Raw genomic sequence first — 21,813 nt, 5'->3', positions numbered from 1 at the left:
ACTTTATATTGTACAGGGATAAAGGCTACTTTATGTAACTGAATGCAGTTACAGAATAGTTCAACAAACTTTATTTTAAAGGCAGCAGGTCTCCTTTTCTTTATTTATGTGGTTGAGAGCCAGCAAGAGAGAGAGGGAAAGAGAGAGAGAGAAAGAGAGAAGTATCTCCCACCTGCTGTTTCATACCTCAGATGGTCACAATGGCCATAGCAGCCGGGCCAAAGCCAGGAGCCAAGAACTCAATACAGATATCCCCCAGGAATGGCAAGAACAAAACTATTTAAAGCATTGCTTCTGCCTCCTAGACTCTGCATTAGCAAAAAGCTGGTCTTAGAAACCAGAGATGGGAGTCAAGCCAACACTCTAATGTGGTATGTGGGCATCTTAACCACTTAACACAAAATACTCACCCATCAACAAAATGACAATGAAGGTGGTGATATAAAACAAGATATTTAACGTAAATAGAGAGGAAAGATATGCACAAAATATCTCCTTTTTAAAAATGCATTTTTGTCATAACCACATATGTAAATAAATGTTGTTATTTTCCTTTCTGTAGAACAGAGGAGCAGCTACTCTCCACAGTAGATATATTCGCACATGAGAGGCAAAAACATGATAAAAATATCAAAATATTATCAAAATTATATTTTTCCAGAAATGTTTGATGAAGTTAACAAAGCCCTGAAAAAATTATGAATATGAATCTTGAAGAACAAAAGGCCATAAAGATGAGTCTGGTATTTGGAAAAATGCCACAAGGTAGGTAAAAGTTACAGAAAGTAGGCAGAGCTTTTGAAAATCTTGTGAAGTTCGGAGTGACAAAATTACAGTCCAGATCTTCCCATCTTGCCAAAGAGTATTTCTGGTAAACACCTCACACTTGGGAGTATATTCTAGATGGAAGCCTGAATGGAAAATGGTCTGGCTCTCAAGAAGGACCATAAAATCCAATTGCAAATAATCTTGATTTCTAAAATTAGATTAAGTTCATGCAAAATTATTGGTTCTTCTAGATGCATGCCCTTTGAAGCAATAGAAGATTTAATACTAGAGTTAATTATATACAACTCGCATTACTGAACCCAAAGGAATCAAGCAAATTGAGAAAACTTTCTTTAAAATGATAGAACATGAATAATAGAATCATATATGCAATTGTTTCAGGTAGTGGAGTTATACAATAACTTCAAAATAATATCCTGAATATTTTTCAGAAAACGGAGTTACAGAATGACATCCATATAGCAATCCCAGATAATTTCAAGTAAACAGCTATGAATGAAAGCTTTTGAAAAGAAACAACATTTCAAAAAAATTATTTTAGAATATGGAAATCTAAACACTAATTAAAAAAGTAACTAGATCTAAACATACAATACACATTACAGCTTACAAATCACTAAAGAGGCCATTAGTGAAATGAAAATATAGGTTATAATCCTGCATAAAGGACAGAGTATAAAATGATGGAGCAATCATAAAACATCAGGAGATACCAAAACATTCTACTGAGAAGGTTTACAATAGGTGTAATTGGAGTCTCAGAAAGAGAATGGCTTAGAAGTAGTATATGGAAATATATGGCTATGGTTTTCCAAAGTATTTGAAAGCTGGGTAAACAACCATCGAAGAATGACTGAACCTCAAACAGCAAAAATATAAAGAAAATTACAATTTGTCCATCATAATAAAGCTGGACATAGGCAGAGAAAATGTAAATATCTTAAAAGTAGACAGAGAATAAGGTAAAGACAAAAGTAGACACAAATAGAGAACAGACTTCTCAATAGGAAAAAAAGAGACAGAAGAGGATTGTATTAGTTATCTATTGATGCATTACAAATTACTGTGAATTCATTGGATTAAAACACCATGATTTTATTATACATAGATTCTCTGGGTGAGTAATCTAGAAGTAGCATATCCATATGGTTTTGGCTATAGGTTTTTCAGGAGATTATATTCAGACTATCCACAGGAATGCAATTTTCTCAAAACAAATGGAAGAAGATCCATTTCCAACTTCAGCCATGTGACTATTAGCAGATCACAGAAGATCTTCCAACTCTCAGATGATTTCCTGCAGGCTTCATTTCTTAGGCCACCCCATAGTTTGAAGGTTGGCTTTCCTATTTCCATGGAAGCCTCATCACATGATACCTGTTTTCCCTTCAAGAGAACATGAGAGTAGGAGATTCCACCAAGATGGAAGTCAGAGTCTTTTTTATAACCTATTCTCCAAAATGGCATCTCATCACTTGTACTGCACCTGAATTGTTAGAGCCAAGGAACTTTCTTTATTCTATGTTCTCTGACAGAACAAAATTGAAGAGACTCATGTGGAATTGCAGTTCTAAATTGAAATTTAGTAAATTACTCCAAATATAAAACCTTAAAACTATTATTTTATTTTACTCATGGCAGGGGTATCAATAAATAGGATAGAACCATCTAGATTAAGGCAAGAGCATCCACCTCCAAGACAGGATGCTTATTTATATGATTGGTGTCCATGGGTCCTTTCTCTCTCTCTCTCTCTCTCTCTCTCTCTCTCTCTCTCTCTCTCTCTCTCTCTCTCTTTCTCTCTCTCTCTCTCTCTCTCTCTTCCAAATGATGTATAATCTTGTTTGACCTTTTACACAATTTGCATATCTTTATCATGGTAGTCTCGGGATAATATATCTTATGTGCTGTCTGGCTTTCAAAATTCAGGCAAAAAAAGTGACTTAGCCAGCAAAGGACTGCACCCAGGTATAGTGCTGCATTACTTCCACCACATTCATTTCATTACTCAGAGTCAACCCAAGGTCGAGGTGGTAGAAACAGAAGTCACCTCTTGATTAAGAAGGTCTAAAATGAAGAAGAAACTTGTGGGTTTGAGGTTACTATTGCTACCATGGTTATTTTCTTTAAGATAGACCATTTTCTAGATCATAGATCATAAGGCAATTGTCAACAAATTCAAAAACATTCAAATCATACCATGTATCTTTTTTGACCACAATGGAATAAAGCTGGAAATTAAACAACTTAAGAAACTCTAGAAAATATGCAAACACATGGAGACTGAACAATATGCTCCTGATTGAAAAATGGGTCACAGAAGAAATCAAAAGGAAAACAAGAATTCCTGGAAACGAATGAAGATGACTACATATCAAAACCTATGGGACACAGCGAAAGCAACAGGAAGATTCATAGCCATCACTGCCTACATCAAGAAGTTAGACATGAAATAAATACTCTACCAATGCATTTCAAAGACCTAGAAAAGCAAGAACAAACAAAACCCAAAATTAGTAGGAGGAAAGACATAATTAAAACTAGAGAAGAAATAAACACAACTGAGACAAAAAAAAGAGCAGATTTTTTTAAAAAACAAAGATACACCATTGCCTAACTAACTGCCCAAATGGGGAGAAGACCCAGATTAATAAAATCAGAGATAAAAAAAGAGATGGTACAACAGACACCACAGATATAAAAAGAATCATCAATTACTACAAACAGCTATATGGAAGCAAAGTGGGAAATCTAGAAGAAATGGCTAGATTTCTGAACACACACAATCAGTCAAAATTGACTGATGAAGACAGAAAACATAAATAGGCCAATAACCAAATGGAGAGTGAATCAGTAGTCAAGATCCTCTCAACACAGAAAAGGCCAGGAGTGGATGACTTCATTACTGAATTCTACCAAACTTTAAAAGAACTAATTCCAAGTCTTCTCAAACTACTCAAAACAATTGAAATGAGGAAATCCTCCCAAACTCCTTCTATGAGGGCAGCATCAATTTTTTAAAATTTATTTAAGGCATACAAATTCCATATATTTCACACTTACAGATTCAGGAACATAGGGGCCGGTGCTGTGGAGTAGTAGGGTAATCCTCCATCTATGGCACCAACATCCCATATGGGTGCCGGTACAAATCACAGCTGTTGTCCTTCTGATCCAGCTCTCTGCTATGGCCTAGGAAAGCAGTGGAAAGCATATATGTGTGTGTATGTGCGTGTGTGCGTGCATGCACACGTGTGTATATGTGTGTGTGACACATACTATGGAACACAACTCAGCAGTAAAAAAGAATGAAATCTTGCCTTTTGCAACAAAATGGATGCAATTGGAAACCATTATGGTTAGTAAAAAAAGCCAGTCACCGAGACAAATATCACACATTCTCTCTGATCTGTGGTAACTAACAGAGTACGAAAAAATGTAATGCATGTGAAATTGGCATTTTGAGATTTGATTATTGATTACAGTCCTTTTCTACACTGTTGAGGAAGAGTGGCTTTTTATTCTTACTCTTTTTTGAATTGTTTGCTTAGTGAGGGTTAAGCTTATGATTCTGAAATAAACTGAAAGCATGTTATTGTAAAAATTAAAAGAAAAAATAAGAAAAGAATTTGGAGGGAGGGTGGAAAATATCACTGTGTTCCTACATCTGTGCCTATGAAGTACATGAAATTTGTTCACCTTATATAATAAAAAAAGTCTTTAAAAACTAATAGAGAGCATTAAAAATGTACCTAGAAACTTGGCGTGTTCATACCAAACAAAGTAAAATTTATTTTCTCACATAGTTTCTGAGGACCAGGAATCTGGAAGTGCCTTGGATGGATGGTCCAGGTTTTGGGTCTTTCATAAGGATGCTCTCAAGATGGTAACAAGGGTTGTAGCAATCTGAAGGTATGACTGAACTAGGGATCAGCATTTAAGAGGGCCCATTTATATGGCTGCTGCCAGAATGCTTCAGCCTCTATACTGTCAGCAGAAGACCTTGATGTCATAGGACAGCCTGTAAGTCTTCCTAGTATTGTAAGTGTCTTCTTCCAGAGTCTTCAAAAAGGAGCAGTTAAAAGTTTCAGTTACTTTTTCAACTTCATATTTGAAGCCATGTATTTCTGGTATATACCATTCATTAGCTGCAATACAGCCTACTTTAAAGGAGAGAAAACAGGCCAACCCCTATTTTTAAAGGGTATGTCAAGGAGCTTGTGAACATATTCTATAACCGCCATATCACCATTACTTAAGTGCACAATTGTACTAAATTTACATCTGATATATTATTTAGTTCACTTCTACAGCCTCCAACACTTTTTGAATGTTTCTTCCACCCTGCAGTCTACTTAAGGTCCTCTTCCGACCTCACCCAACACGTGGTTCCAGCTCCTAAGGCATATGTTTTACATTTTGCAATAAGAAAAAAAACCTGCTTCCAAAACCAACTTCTGGTTCTGATAAATAAATATCCTGAGAGAAAACCTTCTCAAACCATTGCAGTTTTAAAGTAGCAATCATTTATTATGTGTTGTTATCCTGCAAGTCCTATGTTTTGTCAGGGCATGGAAGGTAGCTCATCATTGCCCAGGAAGTGTGGGCCTCCCCAGGAGTGACTCAGATGTCTGGAAATGGCTGAATGGGCTTCAGGAGGGCTGTGTGTCTGAGATCTCACTTCTAGCTGTCCACTGAGGTCTTTCAGTTCTCCTCCACAGTGCTCACTGGAGTGCAAAACAGCAAGACAGCTTCTCTATCCACATCTGAGGACGTGAAGCATCTCCTTTTCTCTAAGTGACCTATCTGCAGAGCTTGTGCGTCTGGCAGTGGCTGGGGCTGGAATTGTTTCATGGTACTGATTTCTTCCACAAGGAGCATTTTAAGAAATTCAGGTGGAAGTGCCTATGCTTGATATGACCTAATCCCAAAATTCACTCAGCATTGCTTCTACTGTGTTCTCTTGACTATACAGGACAAACTCAAGTAGAGGACGACCGTTCAAGGATGACAAAACTAAAAGCTTTGATTCATGTGGGGACCACCTTTGGAAACCAGTTACCTCACAATCCACAATTAGTTGCTCATTGACTTATACAATACATTTTCTTACACTCTGCCCAATGCACACTCTCAGAAACATGATTTTCATTTGTTAGTAAGGTAAATAAAGTTTATTGCAATGCATGTGCAGATATAACAAAGTTAGAACGAGTTTCATGAGGAATAATGATACTCAATAAACTAGATAATATCATCTCTATTTCCTCAGACCAGTAACTTTTGGTTTTTAGTACCAAAGGAGCAATTTTACAGCATTTCTTGTTCATTTAGAAATTTTGTGCACTGCTCCTTGAGCATTCTTATGTGATCTGGGTGCTTATATGCTTATTCTGTATGAATCTGTTACCACTTTAAATCATACCATTTCCTTTCAGTCACAAAAATGTGGGAGAAAGCATTATACTGAATTTCTAGATGTTCAATATATTTTTAGTGCTGCTATTTATAAAGAAAATTATGTATTAATATGCATACGTTTACTCAAAAAGCAAGAGCTAAGCACCTTTTTCATGTTGGGCTCTACGTAATATTTTATGGAAGTATATACCCTTGAAACAGCTGCATAATCCATCCTTCTCCCTTCCCCACCATCTTCCATCCTGCCTGCATGATTTTGAGTAAGTTGTTGAGTACCACTTATGCTAATTAAAATTTCAAGAGCATTGATAGCCATTTAAATACAGTAATTTTATATACAACAATTTTCTCTGACCTGTCCCTGAGACAGGTATAAGATATTTAGATTTTCATGAGTATAGAATAGAGTATATTCTGATTTGTGTCAAAATAACAATAATTGCATAAAAGAATAATCTACAGAGTCCAGTCATTGTACACCTTTTTTCTTCCCATATACCCATCCCTTCCTCCTTTCATTCTTTGTTCCCATTTATTCTTTCTTTCCTGCATCACAATATATAGAAAAATATTCAGTACTCTCAGAATGTCCCTTTTAATGAGATCTTCTATGACTATATTTCTGAAGCAGTAACCTACTTTAATCTCAATCACATATCTTCTTTGTTACCTCCTCTACATTTAACACAGTCTATAAGCCTATTTTATGTATTTTCTCTCTCTTTAAAAATATAAGTTCTCTCTGGAAACATGGAAGAATAGTGGCAGGATGGTCCAAATCACACAGGGCAAAATTAATATTTAAAAAAGGTTGAAACCACATGCCTGAGATAAAGCTGTGGGGTATTCACAGGGGAAACCCGGAAAGAACAGCAGAGATAGTCCAGGTCTGTGCTGAAAGAGTGAACTAGAAAAAAAAAAGTAGCGGCTCAAACCTGGAAAGGAGAGCAGGAGAGAGGGTAGTCTGTGGGTCTGCAGATCTGCAGATAACAGGTAGAGGGAGGGTTGGTGAAATGCTTTTGAAGAAAAAAAAATAAATGAACAAATAGGAGGTGGTACACTTCCTTCTCTGTCCCTCCCACCTTGCAAGGACCAGTAGGAGCTGGGAGAGGCTGTTCTGCTCCATTTTTAATATTTTTGGATGCAAGTAGCTGGCTGCTGCCCCTGCCTTCCATGTGCATGCTTGGCAATAGTGGGGGGTCACTTCACCCTCAACCCATACAGCAAGGGACACAACAATTCACAAGAATCCTTGCCCCCTCCATGCAAGCGGTAAGGCAAGGGGAAGCCAGCCTGTTGAAAGCTTGGCCCACCCACCACCATTGAGAAGTGAGCAGGACTCCAGTAGGCTCTGTGCACACGTGCACAACCCACAGAGTTATAACAGCTCATAACAGAGGGAACAATGCTCACAAGAAAGTAGCCACAGTTCAAAGGTGCAATTCATTAAGCAGTGCAAATGAGGGCTGAAAACACCAGGGACTAATACCAGGGCATCCCACAGCTGTAAGGATTAAGGCATGTCATGCCAACAGAGGCGAACACCCTCCTTCATACAAATAATGATAGGAGAGCTACAAGCTACAAAGCCCCACAGGGGCCTTACTTTGGATACTTGCTCCACCCTGGAATACTGAACAAAGCAACCAGGCCATACTTAGCACACACCTCTTGGTACTCTCTGGAAGTATAGACATCCTGCTAAGCCACAAAGACACAAAACAAAGATAAAAGCAACAAACAAACAAACAAAAAAAAAAACTACAAAAATGCCAAAAAACAAAGAAAGAAAATTAAATAAGAATAAGGAAGCCCCTATGAGCAAAAAAAGCAAATTCATGAACTAAATGAGTTTTTCCCATGAAATGGAGATATTAAAGAGAAAACAGAATGAAACACTAGAAATGGAAAGTCTTAACAACAGAGTAGGTCAGGCAGAAGAAACAATATCAGAACCAGAAGACAAATTTCTGGAAATATTATAGTAAGACCAAATAAAAGAAGAAGAAATTAGAAAATTAAAAAGCATGGTTGGAGATCTACAAGTTTTTATCAAATGACCTAATTTACAGATCCTAGGAATTCCCGACGGCGTGGAAAGAGAGAAAAGATTAGAAAGACTCCCTAGTGAAATAATAACAGAAAACTTTCCCAATCTGGAGAAAGAGACATCCAAGTATAGGAAGTATACAGAACTTCCAGTAGACATGAACAGAAAAGATCTTCATCATGTAAAAACTCTCCACAGTAAAACATAAAGAAAAGATCTTACAATGTCCGCAAGAGAAATGCTGAATCACATTCACAGAAAATTCAATGAAACTGCAAACTTCTCATCAGAAATTCCATAGGCAAGTAGAGAATGGCAAGATATATTCCAAGTCCTAAGAGAAAAAAAAAAAAAAAAAAACTGTCAACCCAGAATACGGTACCCTGAAAAGCTCTCCTTTATAAATGAAGGAGAAATAAGGATCTCCCACAAGAAACAGAAATTGAAAGAATTTGTCACTACTTGCTCAGCCCTATAAAGATACTCAGGGATGTGCTACACACAAAAACACAAAAACAGGAACATCATTACAAAAGAATATGACCACAGAAAATGATCCAGCAAAAGTAAAAAGAAAGCCTAAAATATAAAAACAGGACTATTTATGTAAACATGGCAGGGCAAAGTCAGTACTTAACAGTAGTCACCCTGAAGGTAAATGGTCTGAACTTAACAGTTAAAGGCCACAGATTGGCTGAATGGATTAAAAAAGAAAACTCATCAACTTGCTAACTACAAGAAACACACCTTTCAACAAATACACATGCAGACTGAAAGTGAAACGATAGAAAAAGATAATCCATGCTAACAGAAGCAAAAAGAGCTGGTGTAGCCATTCTAATATCAGCCAAAATAGACTTTAACACAAAAACAATTAAAAGAGACAAAGAAGCACACCATATAATGATTAAGGGATCATAACTATCATAAGTGTATGTGCACCTAATTACAGGGCACCTAGCTATTAAAAATAAATGTCAATGGATTTAAAGGGAGATATAGACCCAAATACGATAGTAATGAGGAACTACAATACTCCACTTCCAGCAATGGACAGATCAACCAGACAGAAAATCAGCAAAGAAGCTAGAGACTTAATCCACACTATAGACCGAATGAACCTAACAGATATCTATAGTTTTCCATCCTGCAGCCAAAGAATATACATTCTTCTCACCAGTGCATGTAACTTTCTCTAGTATTGACCATATTCTAGGCCATAAAGCAAGTCTCAGCAACTTCAAAAAATGTCAAAGCCATATCATGCTTATTCTCTGACCACAAGGGAATGAAGTTGGCAATCAACAACTCAGGAATCCCCAGAACATATGCAAACACACAGAAATTGAACAACATGCTCCTGAATGAACAGTGGGTCACTAAAGAAATCAAAGGAGAAACCAAAAACTTTCTGGAAAAAAATGAAGATGACAATACGACACATCAAAACTTATGGGACACAATAAAAACAGTATGAAGAGGAAAGTTTATAACAGTTGGAGCCTACATCAAGAAATTGGAAAGGCACCAAATAAATGAACCATCAAAGCATCTTAAGGACATAGAAAAACAACAGTGAGTAGGAAAAAAGAAATAATTAAAATTAGAGAAATCTGCAAAATCAAAACCAATAAAACAAAGAGCTAGTTTTTTTGAAAAGTAAATAAAATTGCCATACCATAGGCCTAACTAACCAAAAAATGAAGAAAAGTCCAAAATTAATTACATTAGAGATGAAAAAAGAAATGCAACAGCAAACACCACAGAAATAAAAAGTATTATTAGAAATTACTACAAGGAACTGCACAACAAAAAACCAGAAACCTAGAAAAAATGAAAAGATTCCTGGGCATATATGACCTACCTAAATTGAGTCATGAAGTCAGAGAAAACCTAAACAGACTAATAACCAAGACAGAACTCAAATCAGTAATAAAGACTTCCAAACAAAGAAATGGACTGGATGCATTCACTGCTGAATTCTACCAGACATTTAAAGAATTACTCCAATTCTTCTCAAGCTATTCAAAACAATCAAAAGGGGGAGGGAATCCTCTCAATTTCTTTCTATGAAGCCAGCATCACATTAATTCCTAAACTTGAAAAAGATACAACAGTAAAAGAGAACTACAGACCAATCTCTCTAATGAACATAGGCACAAAAATTCTCAATGAAATAGTAGCCAATCAAATCCAAAAACATATCAGAATGATCACCCACCCAGACCAAGTGGTATTCCTGGTATGTAGTGATGGATCAACATTGGAAAATCAATGTGATATATCACATTAACAAATTGAAGAACAAAAAACATATGATTATCTCAGATTATCTCAGTAGACACAGAGAAAGCATTTGACAAAATACAACATCCTTTCGAGATGAAAACTTAAAGCAAATTGGGGATAGAAGAAACTTTTCTCAACAGAATCAAGACAAACTCACAGCCAGCCTCCTACTGAATGTGGAAATGCTGGAAGCAATCCCACTGAAATGAAGAACCAGACAAGGGTGCCCACTCTCACCAATGCTTTTCAATATATTCCTAGAAGTTACAACCAGAGCCATTAGTCAAGAAAAAGAAACCAAAGCAGTACAAACTGGGAAGGAGGAAGTCAAACTATCCCTGTTTGCAAATGACATGATCCTATACCTCAGGGATCCCAAAGATGCCACTAAGAGACTATTGGAACTCACAGAAGAGTTTGGAAATGTAGCAGGATATATAATCAACACATAAAAAACTACAACCTTTGTATACACAGACAATGTCACAGCTGAGAAAGAGCTTCTAAGATCAATCCTATTCACAATAGCTACCAAAAAAATCAAATAACTTGGAATAAATTTAAACAAGGATGTCAAAGATCTCTACAATGAGAATTACAAATACTGAATAAAAAAATAGAAAGAAGATACAAAAAAAAAAAAGGAAAAATCATCCATGTTCACGGATTGGAAGAATCAGTATCATCAAAGTGTCCATACTGCTGAAAGCAATTTACAGATTCAATGTGAAAACAATCAAAATACCAAAGACATTCTTCTCAGATATAGAAAAAAATGAGGTTGAAATTCATATGGAAACACAGGAGACTTCTGATAGCTAAAGCAATCTTATACAACAAAAACAAAGCTGGAGATATCACAATACCATTTCAAGACATACTACAAGGCACTTATAATCAAAACAGCCTGGTACTGGTACAAAAACAGATGGATAGACCAATGGAACAGAACAGAAACACCCAAGATCAATCCAAGTATTTACAACCAATTTATATTTGAAAAAGGAGTTAAAATCAACTCCTGGAGTAAGGGCAGTCTCTTCAATAAATGGTTCTGAGAAAACTGGATTGCCACATGGAGAATAATGAAGCAAGACCCTTACCTGACACCTTTCACCAAAATCCAATCAAAATAGGCTAAAGACCTAAATCTCTGACCCAATACTGTGAAATAATTAGAGAACATTGGGAAAATCCTACAAGACATCAGCATACACAAAGAGTTCTGGAAAAGACCCCAGAGGCACAGGCAATCAAGCCAAAATTGACAAATGAGATTACATCAAACTGAGAAGATTTTGCACTGCAGAAGAAACAACCAGCAAAGTAAAGAGACTATGAAAGAATGGAAGAAAATAATTGCAAATTATGCAACTGATAAATGATTAATAACCAGAATATATAAAGAGATCAAGAAACTCAACAACAACAATACAATCAATCTGGTTAAAAAATGGGCTAAGGACTTAAACAGGCATTTTTCAAAAGAGGAAATCCAAATGGTCAATGGACACATGAAAACATGATCAGGATTGCTAGCCGTTGGAAAAATGCAGGTCAAAACCACAGTGAGGTTTCACCTCACCCAAGTTAGAATGGCTTTCATACAGAAATCAACAAGCAACGTAATCCACTGTTGGTGGGAATGTAAACTGGCAAAGCCACTATATAAGACAGTGTGGGGATACCTCAGAGGTCTGAATACAGACCTACCATATGATCTAGCCATCCTACTCCTGGGAATCTACCCAAGGGAAATGAAATCAGCATTTGACAGAACTATCTATACCTCCATGTTTATCACAGCTCAGTTCACAGTAGCAAAGGCATGGAATCAACCCAAATGCCTGTCAACTGAAGACTTTACAAATTATGGGATATGTATGCCATGGAATACTACACATCAGTAAAAAAAAAGTCTGGTCATTTACAGAAAAATGGATGAAACTGGAAAACATCATACTTAGTGAAATAAGCCTGTCTCAAATGGACAAATTCTATATATTCTCCCTGACTTGGGATAACTAATAGAGCACCTAAATGATGATATGTAGAAATGAAATTGACACTTTGAGAAGTAATGATTTTGAACATCGCTTCTCTTGACTGCTGAGGAACAGTTTCTTATTCTATATATTTTATTCATCTTTTCCTTTATAATATTTTCATTACCTTTTTTCTTTCATATGATTCATTAAATGCTATACTTAACATAGTTAATCATATATGTATAAACTTAACAGAAAATAGATCTTAGTAAATAAGAAGAGTGAGAATAAGAAAGGGAAGAGGAAGTGGGGTGGGAGTGAGAGTTGGAGGACAGGCACAGTGGAAAGAATTACCAAGATCATAAAGTTTTAATTGTGGAATGTATGAAGTTTCTAACTGCAAAGCAGTATAGTCCTGCATATATTCCAACAGACTTACTTCTAAGGATACAGGTTAACAACTAGCGTAAGATCCCAAAATCCCTTAGGCTGGCTGGTAAAAATTGCAGCTCAAGTGTAATAAAGATCAAATAGATAGGAATACGTGGCAAAGTGACCATATAGATACTATCAAGTGTTAAAGTGATCATATAAATAAGACTAATTTTGGAAAAAATAATAGACAAAATTAAAAATGAGTGAAGATTCCAACATGGGAAGCAGTCCATGCAGCAGACTCACAGAATTGCAATCACTTTAGTGGAACTCCCACCTCAGAACCAGCCCTTAAGGCTTTCCAGTCTGGCTGGAAAGCTCAGGAGGAGTATTTCAGGCATGGAGAGCCAAGACATTTCAGAAAATAGAATCCTACATAAAGGAACCCTGTGGGTGAGACCCCACTGGAAAGAAGAGAACACCAAAGAAGGAGGTACTTTTCTCTGAAGGGAGGAGAGAACTTCCACTTCGCTTATGGCCTTGTCAAGATACTGGATCCAAAAGGTTTCCATAGCCGAGAAAGCTCATGTCTAGAGCCTTGGGTGATCACTGATGTCATGTTTAAGGCTCTTATTTGTTAAATAAACAACAAGAGTCACAGTGCACTAACTTCCCATACAGGACCTCTGTCCCCAAAGTATTGTATCATGACTTAATAGTAAAACTTATTCTCAACAAATCACTTCCATTTAATGGATTAAATGGAGGAAATTATTGTATCTCATAAGTTATAGTTATGTCTAAGAGCTCACAAAAGATGTATCATCCTTGGATTCTTCTTTAAAGACAATTAAATTTCTAAAAGCAAGGTAGGGAGAGGAAAGAAGGGAAAAGAGAAAGGAAAGAAAAAAAGCAAAATTACCTTCGAGAAGCAATAACAAAAAACGGCCCTTGTTTACACAGATGTGGAATAGTTCTCTTAGTTTTTTTATTCCATTTTTTCTTTCATTCTGTTTTTTTTTTTTTCTTGGATCAAACAGGAGAGGGAGGAGAAGGGGTGTGATGTAAAGAATTACTGTGTTTTTAATGCTGTATTTATGAGATACATATAAATAAATAATAAAATAAATAAATAAATAAAAATACAAGATCACAGGTCAGGTATATATTAGAATTGTTAACAAATACTTGGGAAACCCAAATCCATGTTGAAGTACCTGGATTTGAATCCTGGCTCTGTTCTTGGTTCTAGCTTCTTGATTATTCAGATATTGGGAGGCGATGGTGAATGTGATGGTGATGGTGGTGGTTCAAGTAGCTGCTTCCTGTGCCACTCAGGTGAGAGGTCCAGATTGAGATCTGAGCTCCTTGTTTTGTCTTAGCTCGACCCTGGCTATTGCAGGCATTTGGGAATGAGCCATCAAATAGTAGATTCCATTTTCTCTCTCTCTCTCTCTTTCTCTCTCTTTCTTTCTATGTGTGTGTGTGTGTTTGTGTGGGTGTCTCCCTCTTTCCCTTTCAAATAATGAAATAAACAAATAAAATTCAAAAGAAGATAGTACAAGATCATGAAAACTAAATACTTTTGGAGTATTTAGTGTACCATTGAGCACTTAGTGTGCTGCCAGACATAGTAGTAAATAAAGATTTGTTGAATAAATTAGTGAAATAATTTATTACAAATGGCCACAGAAACTCAACAAAATAGTGCATTGTGTGCTATTGTTGTTATTTTCCCAATATAATACTCTCCTCTCTCTTGGTAGCTCCCTTTATTTTCATTCAAGTTTTCACACTTCTCTACACAAGCCAAATATCTGGGAGAGACTAACTTTACCCAAAACTCAAATGTGGCATATAAATCAGTGCAAAAGAATCGGTAGATGACATTCTCCAGGCTACAGTGAGAAAATGCCATTTTCCCAAGTTAAGCCAATCAGGAAGTTCAGGAAGTAGTATCCCAGCAAGGCTAATCCAATGGTCAGTTCCCAGACCTTTACTTATTTCACCTCTCAATAGCAATTGATACATTATTTGATGAATGCTCTTATGTATCATCAAGAAGCTTATTCAGAAACAAAGGATTTTTTTTCAACCACCATTCAGGATGCACAGTAGACAGCCCAAAGTGGTTATCCCATTTCATGAGTACCTCGGTTGAAGATAGCTGCCCCACCCGAGCTCATACCTCTTGTTGGAAGCCTATGTCCAATGACTGATAGATTAGTATAAGTACTTTGTGCTCTTGCTAAAAATTTTGACAGCTCTAGAGAGTTCTTCCATTCTCTGCGGTCCCTGCACGTTCACCTAAAGCTTCCACTGAGACAGCAAAGAAATTTGACTTTTTCTGCCAAATCCTGTTCTCTTTTTTCTCCAACAGCTGTCACTCACAAAGACAATCTTTAGCAGACAACCTACGTGTTAACTTCTAACTGATAAACCAAGATATGTCAACCAGAAGAAAGCCCAGTGAAACAGATGCACTGTAGCCTTCTTACCCTAAAGAGAAGCTATGGAGTAATTAATTACGAGCAGAGCAAGCAAGTGATTATATTTTTACTGACTCCTAGAGGCAAATAAAGAATATAAAGGAGAATAGGCACAATGTGGGAAAGCAATTAATTATATTGCAACTAATTTTATTTTATCCATGTGGTGGTTATTTTAATGTATCAACTTGATAGGGCTGAGAGATATCTGAACAGGTGATCAAGCTGTTCTTCTGCTTGTCTGTGAGGGTGTCTCTGAAAATGATTAACATTTGGATAAGTAGACTGAATAAAGAAGACCCATTTTCACTAAGGTGGGTGGATATCACCCAATCCACTTAGGGCTCAACTACAGAAAAAAAAAAAAAAAAGAAAAAAGAAAAGAAAAAGTGGAGAAAGGATTAATTTGCTGTCTGCTTGAGCTGGAGCATCCATTTTTTCCTAACTTCAGATATCAGAGTTTCTGGTCCTTGGACCTCCAGATCCCAAAACTTACACTAGCAATCAGCTGCTGTTGCTTCTTCCCCTGGTTCTCAGGCTTTTTTCCTTTAATTGAATTGTACCATTGGTGTTTCTGGTTCTCTAGCTTGCAGGTAGCAGATTACAGATCTTGGCATTCATAATCATATGAGCCAATTCCCATAATAATTTTTCTCTTATATACCCATATATACCCTATTGAATCTATGTTTCTGGAAGACCCTAGTATAGCTAGTTTGTAAAATATGCTTGAGATTTACTGATCATGCTTTTGTGTGTGTTTGAGAGGCACACAGAGATCAAGAGTGAAAGACGGAAGAGAAAGAATGATCCCATTGGCTGGTTCATCCCCAAATATCTAAAATACCCAGGACTGGGCCAGGCCAAAGTCAGGAACCAGAAACTCAATGCAGGTCGCTTATATGGGGGGGGGGGGGGGGGAGGAGGAGGGGCAGCTATCAAGTCACCTGTGCTCTGCTGCCTCCTAGGGTTTGCTTCAGCAGGAAACTGGAGTAAGGAACCAGAACAAGGACTCAAACCCAGACACTATGAAATGGGATGTGAGAGTCTTAACCCCCAGGCCAAATGCTTGTCCCAGATTTAGTACTCTTAAAAATGTTTATCACAATAAAACTCTAAGATGTCAGTGTTTGTCAGAAAAAGCATACCGAAACTAGAACAAAAATTACTTGATGAAGATAAAAGTTTCCAATGAGTTTACAGGCATTCTCTAAAGTGCTACTAATATTCAAAAGCCCACTGATTGCCTGAGGTTTCTCTCCCAAGTTAAGGTGACCTTATTCTAAAATTCCAAAATGTTACATTTTGACCCAGCATTTATTTCATTGTTCCAGTCATTGATTAAAAATTAAAGTGTAGAGAGAGAAAAGACAATGCCCATTTGTCAGATGTAGTTTCTAAAATCTAGAAAAAATGTAAAGCATTGGGTTAATCATCCATTCTTTGATCCAATTAGTATTGGTTTGAGTTGGACAAGATTGGGTAATTGATTGATTCATTTTTAATGAAATCAGCTGCTGGCTTGGCATTTCTAGGAAAAAAGCATGGTTTAGTATTTAAAAAAACTAAAACACTGGACTGTGTTCCAGGAGACCAGATTCAAAATCTGTCACTTCTTTGAAACATGACCTTGCTCAATCCTTTGAACTTTTTGAGGCTCATTATAATTATTTTTATCTAATATTATGGGGAAAATATGATAATACAAGTGAAAGTACTTTAAAAACTGAGATGTACTTGAGAAATCATCATTATTACTATTATAATAAGATTCACATGTAGTCAGGGCATTAGTATGTACTTCTCAAATAATTAGGATAGATTTAAGAAGAAAAAGAAATTATTCAAAAAATATCACATGTCATCTTTATAGAAGCCATGGGGATAACTGAGAATAGAGTTTAGGAATTACAGTTTAGCATGTAGGAAACTCAACCAAGGCCACATTTCAGGAATAGTCTGGCGAATATAACACCTTGGTACTACCAGCATACTTACTCCATCTGCATCAGTGGTTTAGCACTGCTACTGGTCAAGTTCACAGGAAATGAATTGCAAACCTTGTCTTCACAGGACTAATTCATGTTTGTTTTTTTTTTTTTTTTTTTTTATTTTTTTTCCTTTTTTTTTTTTTTTTTTTTTGACAGGCAGAGTGGACAGTGAGAGAGAGAGAGAGAGAGAGACAGAGAGAAAGGTCTTCCTTTGCCGTTGGTTCACCCTCTAATGGCCGCCGCGGTAGCGTTTTTTAAAGATTGATTTATCTATTTAAAAGCAGAGTTACATTGTTGTGTCTGAATTTCCCAATGATGCACAAGGCACAGTTGTGGATGCAAAAGCGGAGGTTCATTTGTAACCAGCTAGCTGGGACCCCCTACCCCCACACAGCCATTTAGCTGCTCACAGGCAAAAGGCCCCTTCGTTTGCAAAAGAGAGGTTTTTATAGCTTTACACTTGCAAGGGTGCAGGTCAACTCCTAAGTAGGTTACCTTCTTACTCTATATATGGCAAGGTATTGGGACCTAACATGTTCATTGGGTCATTTAAACGTATAGGCTATATGTGTTATGTGGCGGGAAGGCCACACAAAGGGGATGGCATGGGGAGGCACCTGCGGGAAGCTTTGGGCCATAAATTCCAGGGGAGCTGGTGGGGAGCAGAAGGTCATAAATTCCAGGAGAGCTTACTTTCTTTGTTCTCTAGGACCCGGCCTGCCCCTTTCATGGCCCAAGATGAGGCCTATACAGCAGACAGGGACTCCAATCCCTACAACATAGATGCAGAGGCAGAGAGAGAGAGAGAGAGAGAGAGATCCTCCATCCACTAGCTCACTCCCCAAGTGGCTGCAAGAGCCAAAGCTGCACTGACTGGAAGCCAAGAGCCTGGAGCCTCCTCTGGGTTTCCCATGCAGGTGCAGGGGCCCAAGGACTCAGGCCATCCTCTACCACCTTCCCAGACCATAGCAGAGGGCTGGAAAGGAAGTGGAGCAGCTAGGACTCAAATTGGCGCCCACATGGGTTACTGGCACTGCAGGCAGTGGCCTCACCCACTATGCCACAGCGCTGGCCCCTAATTCATATTTTAAAAGTATCTGATGAAATGAACTGTAGATGAACTGCAGTATAACTTCTGTGCCCTACCTACTGTGGTCTGCAAAGTAGGTTTAATAGCCGAAACTAGGATCCATCAAGATACCATTATTTGGTAAGTATCCCTTTTCCAAATTATTATGGATCAGAAGTATTTTGATTTTTTTTTTTTTTTTTTTTTTAGAATTTGGAATATTTGGGGCTGGTGGTGTGGCCCAGTGGGTTAATGACTTGGCCTGAAGCGCCGGTCTCCTATATGGGCCTGGTTCGAGACCTGGCTGTTCCACTTCTAATCCAGATCTCAGCTATGGCCTGGGAAAGCAGTAGAAGGTGGCCCAAGTCCTTGGGCCCCTGCACCCATGTGGGAGACACGGAGGAAGCTCCTGGATCCAGGCTTTGGATCAGTCCAGCTCCAGTCGTTGTGGCCAATTGGGGAGTGAACCATCAGATGGAAGACCTCTCTCTCTGCCTCTCCTCTCTGTGTAACTCTGACTTTCAAATAAATAAATAAATCTTTTAAAAAAATTTGGAATATTTGTACACATATAATAAGATATTTGGGGGATGAGATCCACAACTGAAGATGAAATTCATGTATGCTTTATATACAGTTTATACACATAGCCTGAAGGTTGTTTTGTACAACTGTGTGTTGTACACCTTATTCTGTCTGTGACCAGTCACATGAAGTCAACTGTGATGTTTTCCACTTGTAGTATTATACTGACACTTAAAAACCTTATGATTTTGGGCATTTTTGATTTTGCATGCACAGACTAGTAATGCTAGGCATATATGTGGGATGAATTATACCAAAACCATTTTCAGTTTGCAGTATGGGTAAAGGGTCATCTAAGTACAGGGAAACTTCCCGTAAAATTTTAGTAGTCCACCACTTCACCTCAATGATCCATTTAGAAGACCAATCTTGGCTAACAAATAATGATAGGATCTATGATGTAGCTGTTAGTCTAGATTTATAATAATTACTTGCAAAGAAATGAATGTCAAATAATGAACCTGGCAAGGATAAGGCAAAAATACAAAAGAAAAGAAAAATGCCTTTATAATTATATAGAGTATTGAATTGCTAGTGAACAGGAGGAAAATGTTCAGTTCTAGTGAGACAAAAGCAATTACTTCAAATGATATTACATGGGTAATTTTTGAAAATGAGCTAAATCACTTGTTAATTATATAAACCATGAGCAAATTTTTCAATTTCCCAAAGAAAGTATACATCTTTTACTCTTTATGAAGTTTTGAAAATCATTAATATTTCTTAGTAATAACATGAAAGAGAATCTTAGTTTCAAAGTGTTTTAGTCATGCCAATATACATAACACTTTTCACACAAAATTTCAAATTTATTGACTTTTATCTGATGACCATTAGAATTTTTCTATGACATGAGTGGAGAAAAATGAGAGTAATATTTTAGTGTTGCAAGATGATGACAATAATTTTGGAAGATACTCTCACCTTAAATATCTCTCTATCTCTATCTATATTTCTATCTCTCTCTCTCTCTCTCTCTCTCTCTCTCTCTCTATCTATCTATCTATATGCAATTAACTTTGTGGCAACTTCCCAAGTCACAGAACTTTTTCTCTCCAAACACAGAATGCTATTTTACTTCATGGATATACCAAAGGCAATGAAAAGGGATATTAGATTATGCTGATAGAAAGGAGACGAACAGCTTATTATGTGTTTTCTAATGAGGGACCTCAGTCAACACTTAGGAAGCTTATCTTTGGTTCAAGAATCTCTGCATTAACTCCTCATGAGAGGGTAAGCAGGTGAAATGTTAGGAAAAAAATCCTACTGGATTTTCTGTTTGTGATAAGAGTTTGGTATCATATGGACGAAAGTCTTAACCCCTCTACAGAGACTCTATAAATCTATGAAGGTATAGCATTGGCCCCATGCCAGTTTACAGATCTGTTAATGTAACTAACCTTTTTTGTGGTTTGTAACTGGGAAGTTGGTTCCCCACCCATAATACCCTCATCCTTCTTTGGAGATGACCTGTGTGCCAATGGAAAGTTCTCATAGATCCCTGCTTCCTCTCAATTGAGTACTTGTATGTATATGTGGCAGAGATTCATCTGACTCATGAGTGGGACAGGACAAGAGTGATGGGAAATTAAATCTTCAGGACCAACGATCAACCAATGAGTTATTGTTGGTGGAGAAAATCCAGCTCTGAGACTTTTGGATACTATGCTTTTGTGGTGCGCTCTCTGTTGTTTCTCAGAGAGCACCCGGAGAGGCTAAACCTTAGTTTCTCATGGTGCTGCCATATTGTCAATCAATGCTTTCTGGATCTCTTCTCTCCAGTACCTAACTAACCTCCCTCTCCTGTCATTGAGCTTCCTGGGATCCCCTCAGAAATAAACTCCTAACACCCAAATTCTTGTCTCAAATTCTACTTTTTTCCTAATATATATGTCCAGTTAATATTAGTTTTTAAAAAAGTCATCAGGGTTGCTATTTTGAAGATCCAAGGTAGTTCAAAGAGGAAAACCTCTGCTGATAGATGTGTTGAAAAGGAGATGGATCTCTCTGATCTTTTCTGTCTTCTGATTGTGGTTGCTGTGATCTGCTCCAGCATCTCTATCCTTCTTCCTGTTTGCCACAATTCCACAGTATATATTAGGTGATGACCATATGCTAGACATTGTTAGGTGTTGGGATAACAGTAATGAAACCTACAAACAAGTTCACTAAACTCATTAAATTGTAGAATGATGTGTTTGATAGATAATATACAGACAACCCTTATGCCTATATTTTAATTAACGGAATAATTTGTGTATTTCAGTGGTTATTAAAAATGCCAGGAAAATGACATCTTCTAAAAACACAACTTAATGACTTCAAAAATGTAAAGATAGATTCATTAGTGGAAATACTAAAGACAGGAAAGAATATTAAGAAACTATGTCAATGTTGTAGGCAAAAGATTCTAACAGTAGTGGAATCAGTGAGAGTCTTTACCTGAATAGAATAGTTGGAGCTAGGAGGATGGTTGTTCAATTAACTTACTGAGAGATGGTAAGAGGAAGAACATTAGATAAAGGGACTTAGGATAACTGTATACTACCAAGAGTCTATTGAGGAAAGCATTGCGGAACAGGGTATAAGCAGGAGTTGGGTACTTGCTGGAAGTGTTAGGAGCGGCGGGGTGGGGGGGTGTCTTTGTCTGAAGCTTTGACCTGGGAACATAGAGAAAGTGAGGGTTAGGCTGAAATGATGGGTAATGTTTGCTGATGTAGTTACAATGCTGTATCGGGAAGAATACCCAGAGGAGGAGTTCAAG

This window comes from Lepus europaeus, chromosome 2 (genome assembly GCF_033115175.1).
Source record: "Lepus europaeus isolate LE1 chromosome 2, mLepTim1.pri, whole genome shotgun sequence".
NCBI lineage: Eukaryota > Metazoa > Chordata > Mammalia > Lagomorpha > Leporidae > Lepus > Lepus europaeus.
This window is presented reverse-complemented; position numbering follows the sequence as displayed.